Below are 15,157 nucleotides of genomic sequence, written 5' to 3'. Positions count from 1 at the left end.
TTCCTGTATGTAAGTTACCCACTTACATAAAGTTGCATTTTATGGAGTTGCCTGCTTTGGTTTTCAATCTCAAAGTACGTTGTCAGTTTGGAGGATATTATTCAGTGTCTCCACGTCCCAACACTAATTCTTAAGCGAACAGTTAAAATCGCCAACTATTTGAACCAGTACCAGATTAAACAAAACCAAAGAGAAAACATAATCCTGAATGAGAAGATGAGTTTTGAATAGAAAACATTTTTAAAAACTAATTTTAATTAAAATTTTGAGTTTAAAAAGAAAAGACTTTTTGTCTTGTCTATATCATGGACAGATTTCATTGCTATAAATCAAGAAAAACAACATGAATAAATATGTCTAAGTAAATCCAATTTAAAAGGACAATACTTCTAGGTGAAAGCGTGAGAATCCATAAATGGATATATGTCTGAACTCCATAGACAGGATGGTTGTGGGGGATGGAAAAGGAGGTGTAAGCAGATACCTCAGTTTGGAAGAGGTGAGTGGTGCTGGGAAGAAAGGAAATTGCAGAAAGCCTGTGAAAAATATGTCCTGAGATTTTCACCAGATACTAAATTTTAAATATTTCATTGAGTTTGAATGGACATTTGGGAAGATTATATTGCTTCTAATTACCAAACATTAGAAGTAGATTGTGACAGAATTACCAACCCCCAATTGCTTAACTTACTTCCCCTGATCTTAGAATAATATATTTTTCTTGGTCCTTCAGTGATAACAACCTAAAAACACAAAAATTCCTGTTGGGATTCGAGTTAGATAGCATCAACCTTATATATTTAATTCAAAGATAATAGACATATTTATACAATGAGTATTTTTCCTATTTGCATGATTTATCTTTTTGTTTATTTAAACATTTCTTTTAAATTTTATTGAACTATAGTAGATTTACAATACTGTGTTAGTTTTATAGCAAAGTGATTCAGTTATTTTTTTTTCAGATTATATTCATTACAGTTTATTAAAAGATACTGAATGTGATTCCCTGTGCTATACAGTAAATCCTTATTGCTTATCTGTTTTAACTATAGTGGTTTGTATTTGTTAATCCCATACTCATAATTTGTCCCTCCCTCCCTCCCTCTACATTTTGGTAACCATAGTTTGTCATCTATATCTAAGAGTCTGTTATGTATATAGGTTGATTTGTATTATTCATTCCACAATTAAATGTTATAGTATTTTTCTCTCTCTGTCTGACTTACTTCACTAAGTATAACATTGTATAGGTCTATCTTTTAACAAAGGTTTAAGACCTCTACAAAGGCTTTACAGTTCATTTGTTAAATTTATTCTTTAGTACATTATTTCTTTGATGTTTAAGTATAGAATATCATTTAAAACATTGTATTTTCACATTGTTTGCTGCTGGATAAAAGAAATGAAATCAATTTTGGGATTGCCATTTTATTTTAATAACTTTTGCTAAGAACTAAATTCTGATTATTTGTCTTTAGACTCACAGGCCTATTTTTTTTTAACATCTTTATTGGAGTATAATTGCTTTACAATGGTGTGTTAGTTTCTGCTTTATAACAAAGTGAATCAGTTATACATATACATATGTTCCCATATCTCTTCCCTGCTGCGTCTCCCTCCTCACACCCTCCCTATCCCACCCCTCTAGGTGGTCAAAAAGCAACGAGCTGATCTCCCTGTGCTGTATGGCTGCTTCCCACTAGCTATCTATTTTACGTTGGGTAGTGTATATATGTCCATGCCACTCTCTCACTTTGTCCCAGCTTACCCTTCCCCCTCCCCATATCCTCAACTCCATTCTCTAGTAGGTCTGTCTTTATTCCTGTCTTACCCCCAGGTTCTTCATGACCTTTTTTTTTTTTCTTAAATTGCATATATATGTGTTAGCATACGGTATTTGTTTTTCTCTTTCTGTCTAACTTCACTCTGCATGAAGACTCTAGGTCCATCCACCTCACTACAAATAACTCAATTTCGTTTCTTTTCATGGCTGAGTAATATTCCATTGTATATATGTGCCACATCTTCTTTATCCATTCATCTGTTGATGGACACTTAGGTTGCTTCCATGTCCTGGCTATTGTAAATAGAGTTGCAATGAACATTTCGGTACATGACTCTTTTTGAATTTTGGTTTTCTCAGGATATATGCCCAGTAGTGGGATTGCTGAGTCGTATGGTAGTTCTATTTTTAGTTTTTTAAGGAACCTCCATACTGTTCTCCACAGTGGCTGTATCAATTTACATTCCCACCAGCAGTGCAAGAGTGTTCCCTTTTCTCCAAACCCTCTCCAGAATTTATTGTTTCTAGATTTTTTGATGATGGCCATTCTGACCGGTATGAGATGATACCTCATTGTAGTTTTGATTTGCATTTCTCTAATGATTAATGATGTTGAGCATTCTTTCATGTGTTTCTTGGCAATCTGTATATCTTCTTTGGAGAAATGTCTATTCCAGTCTTCTGCCCATTTTTGGATTGGGTTGTTTGTTTTTTTGTTATTGAGCTGCATAAGCTGCTTGTAAATTTTGGAGATTAATCCTTTGTCAGTTGCTTCATTTGCAAATATTTTCTCCCATTCTGAGTGTTGTCTTTTGGTATTGTTCACGGTTTCCATTGCTGTGCAAAAGCTTTTAAGTTTCATGAGGTCCCATTTGTTTATTTTTGTTTTTATTTTCATTTCACTAGGAGGTGGGTCAGAAAGGATCTTGCTGTGATTTATGTCATAGAGTGTTCTGCCTATGTTTTCCTCTAAGAGTTTGATAGTTTCTGGCCTTACATTTAGGTCTTTAATCCATTTTGAGCTTATTTTTGTGTATGGTGTTAGGGAGTGTTCTAATATCATAGTTTTACATGTACCTGTCCAGTCTTCCCAGCACCACTTATTGAAGAGGCTGTCTTTTCTCCACTGTATATTCTTGCCTCCTTTATCAAAGATAAGGTGACCATATGTGCATGGGTTTATCTCTGGGCTTTCTATCTTGTTCCATTGATCTATAGATCTGTTTTTTTTTTTTTTAACATCTTTATTGGGGTACAGTGGCTTTACAATGGTGCGTTAGTCTCTGCTCTATAACAAAGTGAATCAGTCATACATAAACATATGTTCCCATATGTCTTCCCTCTTGCGTCTCCCTCCCTCCCACCCTCCCTATCCCACCCCTCCAGGCTGTCACAAACCACCAAGCCAATATCCCTGTGCCATGCGGCTGCTTCCCACTAGCTATCTACCTTACTACGTTTCTTAGTGTGTATATGTCCATGACTCTCTCTCACCCTGTCACAGCTCACCCTTCCCCCTCCCCATAACCTCAAGTCCGTTCTCTAGGAGGTCTGCGTCTTTATTCCTGCCTTACCCCTAGGTTCTTCATGACATTTTTTCTTCTTAAATTCCATATATATGTGTTAGCATACGGTATTTGTCTTTTTCTTTCTGACTTACTTCACTCTGTATGACAGACTCTAGGTCTATCCACCTCATTACAAATAGCTCAATTTCGTTTCTTTTTATGGCTGAGTAATATTCCATTGTATATATGTGTCACATCTTCTTTATCCATTCATCCGATGATGGGCACTTAGGTTGTCTCCATCTCCGGGCTATTGTAAATAGAGCTGCAATGAACATTTTGGTACATGACTCTTTTTGAATTATGGTTGCTCAGGGCATATGCACAGTAGTGGGATTGCTGGGTCATATGGTAGTTCTATTTGTAGTTTTTTAAGGAACCTCCATACTGTTCTCCATAGTGGCTGAACCAATTCACATTCCCAGCAGCAGTGCAGGAGTGTTCCCTTTTCTCCACACCCTCTCCAGCATTATTGTTTCTAGATTTTTTGATGATGGCCATTCTGACTGGTGTGAAATGATATCTCATTGTAGTTTTGATTTGCATTTCTCTAATGATTAATGATGTTGAGCATTCTTTCATGTGTTTGTTGGCAGTCTGTATATCTTCTTTGGAGAAATGTCTATTTAGGTCTTCTGCCCATTTTTGGATTGGGTTGTTTGTTTTTTTGTTATTGAGCTGCATGAGCTGCTTGTAAATTTTGGAGATTAATCCTTTGTCGGTTGCTTCATTTGCAAATATTTTCTCCCATTCTGAGGGTTGTCTTTTGGTTTTGTTTATGGTTTTCTTTGCTGTGCAAAAGATGTGAAGTTTCATTAGGTCCCATTTGTTTATTTTTGTTTTTATTTCCATTACTCTAGGAGGTGGTCAGAAAGGATCTTGCTGTGATTTATGTCATAGAGTGTTCTGCCTATGTTTTCCTCTAAGAGTTTGATCGTTTCTGGCCTTACATTTAGGTCTTTAATCCATTTTGAGCTTATTTTTGTGTATGGTGTTAGGGAGTGATCTAATCTCATAGTTTTACATGTACCTGTCCAGTTTTCCCAGCACCACTTATTGAAGAGGCTGTCCTTTCTCCACTGTACATTCCTGCCACCTTTATCAAAGATAAGGTGTTCATATGTGCGTGGGTTTATCTCTGGGCTTTCTATCCTGTTCCATTGATCTTTCTGTTTTTGTGCCAGTACCATACTGTCTTGATTACTGTAGCTTTGTAGTATAGTCTGAATCAGGGATCCTGATTCCTCCAGTTCCTTTTTTCGTTCTCAAGATTGCTTTGGCTATTCGGGGTCTTTTGTGTTTCCATACAAATCGCAAAATTTTTTGTTCTAGTTCTGTGAAAAATGCCAGTGGTAGCTTGATAGGGATTGCATTGAATCTATAGATTGCTTTGGGTAGTAGAGTCATTTTCACAATGTTGATTCTTCCAATCCAAGAACATGGTATATCTCTCCATCTATTTGTATCATCTTTAATTTCTTTCATCAGTGTCTTATAATTTTCTGCATACAGGTCTTTTGTCTCCTTACGTAGGTTTATTCCTAGATATTTTATTCTTTTAGTTGCAATGGTAAATGGGAGTGTTTTCTTGATTTCACTTTCAGATTTTTCATCATTAGTATATAGGAATGCCAGAGATTTCTGTGCATTAATTTTGTATCCTGCCACTTTACCAAATTCATTGATTAGCTCTAGTAGTTTTCTGGTAGCATCTTTAGGGTTCTCTATGTATAGGATCATGTCATCTGCAAACAGTAATAGCTTTATTTCTTCTTTTCCGATTTGGATTCCTTTTATTTACTTTTCTCTGATTGCTGTGGGTAAAACTTCCAAAACTATGTTGAATAAGAGTGGTGAGAGTGGGCAACCTTGTCTTGTTCCTGATCTTAATGGAAATGCTTTCAGTTTTTCACCATTGAGGATGATGTTTGCTGTGGGCTTGTCATATATGGCCTTTATTATGTTGAGGAAAGGTCCCTCTATGCCTACTTTCTGCAGGGTTTTTTATCATAAATGGGTGTTGAATTTTGTCAAAAGCTTTCTCTGCATCTATTGAGATGACCATATGGTTTTTCTCCTTCAATTTGTTAATATGGTTTATTACATTGATAGATTTGCATATATTGAAGAATCCTTGCATTCCTGGAATAAACCCCACTTGATCATGGTGTATGATCCTTTTAATGTGCTGTTGGATTCTGTTTGCTAGTATTTTGTTGAGGATTTTTGTATCTATGTTCATCAGTGATATTGGCCTGTAGTTTTCTTTCTTTGTGACATCCTTGTCTGGTTTTGGTATCAGGGTGATGGTGGCCTCGTAGAATGAGTTGGGGAGTGTTCCTCCCTCTGCTATATTTTGGAAGAGTTTGAGAAGGATAGGTGATAGCTCTTCTCTAAATGTTTGATAGAATTAGGCTGTGACGCCATCTGGTCCTGGGCTTTTGTTTGTTGGAAGATTTTTAATCACAGTTTCAATTTCAGTGCTTGTGATTGGTCTGTTCATATTTTCTATTTTTTCCTGATTCAGTCTTGGGAGGTTGTGCATTTCTAAGAATTTGTCCATTTCTTCCAGGTTGTCCATTTTATTGGCATAGAGTTGCTTGTAGTAATCTCTCATGATCTTTTTTATTTCTGCAGTGTCAGTTGTTACCTCTCCTTTTTCATTTCTAATTCTATTGATTTGAGTCTTCTCTCTTTTTTTCTTGATGAGTCCGACTAATGGTTTATCTATTTTGTTTATCTTCTCAAAGAACCAGCTTTTAGTTTTATTGATCTTTGCTATTGTTTCCTTCATTTCTTTTTCATTTATTTCTGATCTGATTTTTATGATTTCTTTCCTTCTGCTAGCTTTGGGGTTTTTTTGTTCTTTTTCTAATTGCTTGAGGTGCAAGGTTAGGTTGTTCATTCGAGATGTTTCCTGTTTCTTAAGGTGAGCTTGTATTGCTATAAACTTCCCCCTTAGAACTGCTTCTGCTGCGTCCCATAGGTTTTGGGTTGTCGTGTCTCCATTGTCATTTGTTTCTAGGTATTTTTTGATTTCTTCAGTGATCACTTCATTATTAAGTAGTGTATTGTTTAGCCTCCATGTGTTTTTATTTTTTACAGATCTTTTCCTGTAATTGATATGTAGTCTCATGGCGTTATGGTCAGAAAAGATACCTGATACAATTTCAGTTTTCTTAAATTTACCAAGGCTTGATTTGTGACCCAAGATATGATGTATCTTGGAGAATCTTCCATGAGCACTTGAGGAAAATGTGTATTCTGTTGTTTTTGGATGGAATGTCCTATAAATATCAATAAGTCCATCTTGTTTAATGTATCATTTAAAGCTTGTGTTTCCTTATTTATTTTCATTTTGGATGATCTGTCCATGGGTGAAAATGGGGTGTTTAAGTCCCCTTCTATGAATGTGTTACTGTTGATTTCCCCTTTTATGGCTGTTAGTATTTGCCTTATGTATTGAGGTGGTCCTATGTTGGGTGCATAAATATTTACAATTGTTATATCTTCTTCTTGGATCGATCCCTTGATCATTATGTAGTGTCCTTATTTGTCTCTTTTAATAGTCCTTATTTTAAAGTCTATTTTGTCTGATATGAGAATTGCTACTCCAGCTTTCTTTTGGTTTCCATTTGCATGGAATATCTTTTTCCATCCCCTTACTTTCAGTCTGTATGTGTCTCTAGGTCTGAAGTGGGTCTCTTGTAGACAGCATATATAAGGGTATTGTTTTTGTATCCATTCAGCTAATCTGTGTCTTTTGGTGGGAGCATTTAATCCATTTACATTTAAGGTAATTATCGATATGTATGTTCCTATTCCCATTGTCTTAATTGTTTTGGGTTTGTTAATGTAGGTCTTTTCTTTCTCTAGTGTTTCTTGCCTAGAGAAGTTTCTTTAGCCTTTGTTGTAAAGCTGGTTTGGTGGTGCTGAACTCTCTCAGCTTTTGCTTGTTTGTAAAGGTTTTAATTTCTCCATCAAATCTGAATGAGATCATTGCTGGGTAGAGCCATCATGGTTGTAGGATTTTCTCCTTCATCACTTTAAATATGTCCTGCCACTCCCTCCTGGCTTGCAGAGTTTCTGCTGAAAGATCAGCTGTTACCCTTATGGGGATTCCCTTGTATGTTATTTGTTGTTTTTCCCTTGCTGCTTTTAATATTTTTTCTTTGTATTTAACTTTTGATAGTTTGATTAATATGTGTCTTGGGGTGTTTCTGCTTGGATTTATCCTGTATGGGACTCTCTGTGCTTCCTGGACTTGATTAACTATTTCCTTTCCCTTATTGGGTACGTTTTCAACTGTAATCTCTTTAAATATTTTCTCAGTCCCTTTTTCTCTTCTTCTTCTGGGACCCCTATAATTCAAATGTTGGTATGTTTAATGTTTTCCCAGAGGTCTGTGAGACTGTCCTCAGTTCTTTTCATTCTTTTTTGTTTATTCTGCTCTGCAGTAGTTATTTCCACTATTTATCTTCCAGGTCACTTATCTGTTCTTCTGCCTCAGTTATTCTGCTATTGATCCCTTCTAGAGTATTTTTAATTTCATTTATTGTGTTGTTCATTGTTGCTTGTTTCCTCTTTAGTTCTTCTCAGTCCTTGTTAAATGTTTCTTGCATTTTCTCTATTTTATTTCCAAGATTTTGGATCACATTTAGTATCATTATTCTGAATTCTTTTTCAGGTAGGCCTCGTATTTCCTCTTCATTTGTTAGGTCTCATGGGTTTTTACTTTACTCCTTCATCTGCTGTGTGTTTTTCTGTCTTCTCATTTTGCTTATGTTACTGTGTTTGGAGTCTCCTTTTTGGAGGCTGTAGGTTCGTAGTTCCTGTTGTTTTTGGTTTCTGTCCCCAGTGGCTAAGGTTGGTTCAGTGGGTTGTGTAGGCTTCCTGGTGGAGGGGACTAGTGCCTGTGTTCTGGTGGATGAGGCTGGATGTCGTCTTTCTGTTCAGCAGGTCCACGTCTGGTGGTGTGTTTTGGGGTGTCTGTGGCCTTATTATGATTTTAGGCAGCCTCTCTGCTAATGGGTGTGGTTGTGTTCCTGTCTTGCTAGTTGTTTGGCATAGGGTGTCCACCACTGTAGTTTGCTGGTCATTGAGTGAAGCTGCGTGTTGGTGTTGAGATGGATATCTCTGGGAGATTTTCCCTATTTGATATTATGTGGAGCTGGGAGGTCTCTTGTGGACCAGTGTCATGAAGGTGGCTCTCCCACCTCAGAGGCACAGCACTGATCCCTGGCTGGAGCACCAAGAGCCTTTCATCCACATGGCTCAGAATAAAAGGGAGAAAAAGTATAAAGAAAGAAAGAAAGAGGATAAAATAAAATAAAGTTATTAAAATTAAAAACTAATTATTAAGGAAAAAACTTTTTTTTAAGTAAAACAAAGAAAAAAATGGACTGACAGAACCCTAGGACAAATGGTGAAAGCAAAGCTATACAGAAAAAAATCTCACACAGAAGCATACACATACTCACATAAGAAGGAAAAGGGGAAAAAATAATATATCTTGCTCTCAAAGTCCACCTCCTCAATTTGGGATGATTTGTTGTCTGTTCAGGTATTCCACAGATGCAGGGTACATCAAGTTGATTGTGGAGATTTAATCCGCTGCTCCTGAGGCTGCTGGGAGAAATTTCCCTTTCTCTTCTTTGTTCGCAGAGTTCCTGGGGTTCAGCTTTGGATTTGGCCCCGCCTCTGAGTGTAGGTCGCCTGAGGGTGTCTGTTCTTCACTCAGACAGGATGGGGTTAATGGAGCAGCTGAGTCAGTGGCTCTGGCTCACTCAGGCCGGGGGGAGGGAGGGGTACAGGGCGAGCCTGCGGCAGCAGAGGCCAGTGTGACGTTGCACCAGCCTGAGGCCTGCTGTGCATTCTCCCAGGAAAGTTGTCCTTGGATCATGGGACCCTGGCAGTGGCGGGCTGCACAGGCTCCCTGGACGAGAGGTGTTGATAGTTCACAGGCCTTTTTAAAAAAATTTTTTTTAATAGAGGTACAGTTGATTTACAATGTTGTGTTAGTTTCTGCTGTATAGCAAACTGATTCGGTTATACATATATATATATATATATATATATATATATATATATATACACATTATTTTTTATATTCTTTTCCCTTATGGTTTATCATAGGATACTGAGTATAGTTCTCTGTGCTCTACAGTAGGACTTTGTTGTTTATGCATTCCATATATAATAGCTTACATCTGCTAACCCCAGTCTCCTACTCCATTCCTCCCCTAACCCCCTCTGCCTTGGCAACCACCAGTCTGTTCTCTATGTCCGTGAGTCTCACAGGCTTTTTGATATAGAAAATTGTAACATCTGGGATAATGACAGATTAAGTTTTACCTTTCCATCTTCATTTATTTTATTCCTTTGTTTCTTTACTACTTTTCAAGTAATTCATGTGTTTATTTCTGTAGAGTCCTCTTTATTATATTTATTATTTATTTCAGTGTAGTACTTCTACCACCAAGTCAGTTAAAAGTGGTGACAGGAGTCGATCAATTTTGTTAAGAAAAGATTATGTCTGTGATGACGAGAGAGAATAAATATTTCAGAGGCTGCACAAGCTCATATAGCAATTGATCTTAGGTGGGTAAATTTATAAAGAGGTTTGCATGTGAAATAAAGGGGAAAATTAGAAAGAAGATAATAAGAGAGTGCTGTGAGGCAAGAGAGATGCTTATTTTTGATTAACAGACTTGATAATAATGAAATATCAGGTAATTCCCTTGCAGTCCAGTGGTTATGACTCTTGTCACTTTCACTGATGCGGCCCAGGTTCAGTCTCTGGTTGGGGAACTAAAACCCTGCAAGCTGCATGGTGCTGCCAAAAACAAAAAGCGGTGGGGGGGGGGGTGGTATTAATAGGAAATAGTCCCAGAGAGGAGGGGTTGAAGATGTTAGAAAGAAATTGTCATGTCTTTAGGGGCTACCCTTGTAAGGTCCTATGGCCCATCACCATGACCTCTCCCTTTTATACACTGTGATGATTTTTGTGATACGTCAATTTATCTAGACTATAGTCCCCAGTTATTTGATCACACACCAACCTAGGTGTTGGTATGTAAATTTATGCAGATGAAATTGAAGTCCCTAATCAATTAACTTTAAGTAAGGAGTATTATCCTGAATACTATGAGTGGGCCTGACTGAATCAAGTGGAAGGCCTTAAAAGCCAAACTGATACATCTCCAAGATATAGAAGAAATTCCACCTGTGGACAACAGCTTCTGACCATGCCCATGGACTTCTGTCCTATTTAAAATGTTACCTTCTGATTGCCTGTGGACAACAGCTTCAGCTTGTGCCATGGGTTCCAGCCCACGCATGATCTTCCCTTCTGCCCTATGGATTTTGGACTTGCTTAGCCAGACCTCACAATCACATAAGCCAATTCCTTGTCATATACACACACACACACACACACACACACACACACCTACATACACATACACACACTATATAAATTATGTAATATATTATGTATAATTATGTAATATATATGATTTATACATATATACATATATATAGAATATGTATCATTATACATATGATGATATATATCATACCATTTTGTTTCTGTGGTTGAACTTGACTGATGTATACACCCTCAAGTTCTTTGGTCCCCTTTCTCTCTATCTTACTGTCAATGTAAAATGAAAACTCTAGTTGAGTCTAACATTTAGTCAAGTTTATGACTAAATAAATCTAGAGTCTTAAAAGATATCTGAGGAGAAGGCTACATAATAGGTGAGAAATAACAAATTAATAAAAAGATACAGATATTTGGGACCTATGTGTACTTTCCGAGCACAGCCCAACTATTAAGCTTCTCTTTATATTGGAGAACTTAAAAGTCACCTAAAGCCAAAATTATGGATGATTATATGGCTTAAAAATGTTTAGAATAAAAAAAAACAACCCAAAATAAAGAAGTTTAGGATTCACTAAATCATCTTTCTAAGGAACTAACAGATCTTCCTATACAATGGAACCTCTAGTTGGTTTATTCTCTCCCTCACCTTCCCAACAATCTAGCTATTGGGCTCTGAGAAAACCTTATCTAATAGTCAGCTTTCTATAGGCACTATTTAGAAGGTAAAGTAAAATAAAACTAATATATCTAGATCCAGAGTATCTGCATTTCTCTTTGATGAATGGAAAGTTTAATCAGCCTTAATCAAGATGCTATAATTATGTATGCTAATGTATGAATAACTGATAATGGGATTTGCATAATGCCAAACAAATGAATCTCTAAAGAGAGAATTTCAGAAATCAGCAATTAAGTCAATTCATGGATGGGTGAATAATGTGTAAAAATTCTGTGGGCTGTAGAATGGTGCTACACCCATGAAATAATTATGAGTCTGCTGAAAGTGAAGGTAAATGCACAATTATGTGAGACATCTATATTCAAAGCCCCAGGCACCTTCTCTGTTGACAGCTCTACTTTTTCTTTTTCTACCCTGATTCATGGTGAATGGCCCGTTTTTACTGGAATCAGGTGTTAATAATGGGATACAACTCTCTGAGATCCTAAAGGAACTGTATTTGACTGCTCTTACCTTGCTCCTCATTCAGCTTCTGAAATTGAGTCATTCTTTAATAGTGGTGCTTTAGCCTTGATACCCTTGGCCCTAGCCTATGTCCTAACTCCAAATAACCTAGAAACCCAGCAACTCTAAAATTACTTGTCATGACATAATGCACGTGAAGTAAAGTCTAGCTTTATTTGAATGATGAACAAGATTAGCCCATTGTGAATTAATTCTCTATTATTTAAACTTTATGAAAATTTGAGGCAACCAGCTAGCCAATAAATAGCCCAATTGTGAGGCAGGATAAATATGATTAAAGTCACTCTGGTCATTCAACTACAGATGTGCTCCATTTAAGCCAGTTTTTGCTTAATCTATTTAATTTTCCCCCCTTTGGTGAATTAGAAATATGCCAGAGTAGGCCCAGTAATTACCATTTGTTATTTTATGGATGATATTAAATGTATAAATCCTGAATAAAATATTTATTTGTCCTTTGTAAAGTTTTGTTTAGAGAGATTTTATTCCAGTAGAGTGTTCTTGACTGTTTCAACCATTAAAAATCCAAAAATATTTAAATGTTTTAAATGAAATTTATCCCCAAAATGTGGACATCTCACTACCTCTGATTGGTTTTGCCAGTTTCACAGGAAACTCAATGATTATTGACTTGAGATAGAAAGAAGAGATTCTTTGCTGTGTGAGCTCCCTAGAGCATTTGGCCTGGAGTGGCAGTACTGACAAGCTGGGAGAGAGGAAACCTGGGTTCCAATCCTTATTCTGTTTGGGGAGGAGGATTAATCAGGTAGCTTACCTTGGTTCCAGTTTTCTCTTCTACAAGATGATGAGTTCTGAGAAATTAAGCTGTGAGATTCTCTCCAGCTCTAACATTTTATGATGAATTCTGAACATTGAGATGGGTGTATTTCTCAGTGTATTTCAGGCTACTAATCTTTCACAAAGAAAATGACTCTTCTGTCATCCATTATTGTACTCAAAAGAGTGAACAAATGAAGCTTCTAAAATTATCTGTCATATTCAAATATAACTAATTCACTAGATGTTCAAATCTCCTTTCCTGTTATAAAACACTGCTCAGTGCCTTTTTTTTCCTTTCAAAGTAAATTGACTCCTCTAATATCCTTTCTTCAAGCTTAAAAAAAATGTAGTGCACCTGTGTTATAAAGTAGATCAAATTGCACTGATGAAAGCAATAAGAGAGAAGTTCAAATTTTTAAAAAGATAACTTCTTAAAATTATCAGCCAAAGATGGAATGACTTAAATCAAATAGGGGCTCGCCTGCTGCCAGGCACTAGGCAAGTCCCCTGCCAGGGCTGATGCTGTCATGCTGGCTGCTGGGCACTAGGCAAGGCTCCCACTAGTGCTGGATCTCTCACGCCTATGGCTGCCAGCTTCCCTGCTCACCTGTCGCTGCCGAGGCTCCTGCAACCCTGGCAGCTGTGCCACCTCTGGTCCCTGTCCTCACCGGGGCAGACCCAAGTATTCCAGGGCATCCTTGAGACCAGACGTCTGTGGGTGGCCCACATGCAGAGGTGGGGCTAAAACCACACTTGAGCCCCAGGGGTGGGGAGACTAAGGAAGAGGAACGAAAATATTTCTGTGCAGCTGCACAAGCCACAGATTAAATTCCTATAACCAACTTGGTAAACCCTGCATCTATGGAATATCTGAATGGACAGGTGTTCCCACAACTGAGACAGGTCTAGCCTTAGCAGCTGTGGACTTTGGGTGCAAGTACACACGAGATTTGGGCCAGGCCTGAGTCTGAGCTGTCCTCACAGTGCCCACAGAATGGCAAGAGACCTACCTAGAGGTATTGAAGAAGCATCCTGGGGAGGTTGAGGTTGGCTGTGGCTCATAGTGGGGCAAAGACACTGACATCTGAGACCCCAGGAAAATATTATTATTACTATTATTTTTTTATGTTTTGTTCTGTTTTTATTATTTTTTATTTTCTAACTTTTTAATACATTTTTATTTTTCTAATTTTTCTATATTTACAATTTCATTGTTTTGTGTTTTTTCCTTGTTTTGCTTTTTTCTCTTTGTTCTGTTTTGTTTTTATCTTTTTTATCATTGTTTATGTTTTCTTTTTTTTCTAGTTTGCCTTCTGCTTTTCTTTTGTCTTTTGTTTTTGTTAGTTTGTTTTTAATTGTTTGATTTCGTTCTTGTGTTCTTTTGTTTGGTTGTTGTGTTTTTGTATTCTTTGCTTTTGCTTTGTTTCTTTTGTGTATGTGTTTCTTTGTTTTTTTGTTTGGTTTTGCTTTTACCATTTGTCTTGGGTTTTGTTTGTTCTGTTTATTCCTTTTTTTAATTGTTGATGTTGCTATTTTTTTCTTTCTGTCTTTGCTATTTGTCTTGGGTTTTACTTCTCTGTCTCCTTCCCCCACTCCCCATTTTTTTTCTTGTTTTTTGCCATGCTGTGCAGCTTGCAGGGTCTTGGTTCACTGGCTGGGGGTTGGGCCGGAGCCTCTGGGGTGGGAGCACTGACTCCAGAACACTGGACTGCCAGAGAGTTCCTGGCCCCAGGGAATATTAATCAGTGAGAGCTGTCCTGGAGGTCTCCATCTCGACACCAAGACCCAGTTTCACCTAACTGCCGGCAGGCTCCATTGTGGGGTGCCTCACACCAAACAAGCAAGACAGGAACACAAACCCACCCATCAGCAGACAGGCTGCCTAAAGTCATACTAAACTCACAGACACTCCAGAACACACCACCTGACACGGACCTGCCCATCAGAGGGACAAGATCCAGCTCCACTCAACAGAGTGCAGGCACCAGTCCCTCCCACCAGGAAGCCTACACAAGACACTGACTGAGCCTCAACCACGTTGGGCAGACACCAAAAGCAAAAGGAACTATGACCCTGCAGCCTGCGGAAAGGAGACCTCAAACACAGTAAGTTGGACAAAATGAGAAGACAGGGAAATATTTGCAGACTAAGGAGCAAGGTAAAACTCTCAAAACCAAATAAATGAAGAGGAAGTAGGCAATCTACCTGAAAAAGAATTCAGAGTAATGATAGTAAAGATGATCCAAATACTAGCAAATAGAATGGAGGCACAGATTGAGAAAATATGAGAAAGGTTTAATAAGGACCTAGAACTAAAGAAAAGACAAACAGTGATTAATAACACAATAACTGAAATGAAGAATATACTAGAAAGAATCAATAGCAGAATAACTGAGGCAGAAGAATGGATCAGTAAGCTGGAAGATAGAATA

The sequence above is a fragment of the Globicephala melas genome, chromosome 11, assembly GCF_963455315.2.
Source record: "Globicephala melas chromosome 11, mGloMel1.2, whole genome shotgun sequence".
Taxonomy (NCBI): Eukaryota; Metazoa; Chordata; class Mammalia; order Artiodactyla; family Delphinidae; genus Globicephala; species Globicephala melas.
This window is presented reverse-complemented; position numbering follows the sequence as displayed.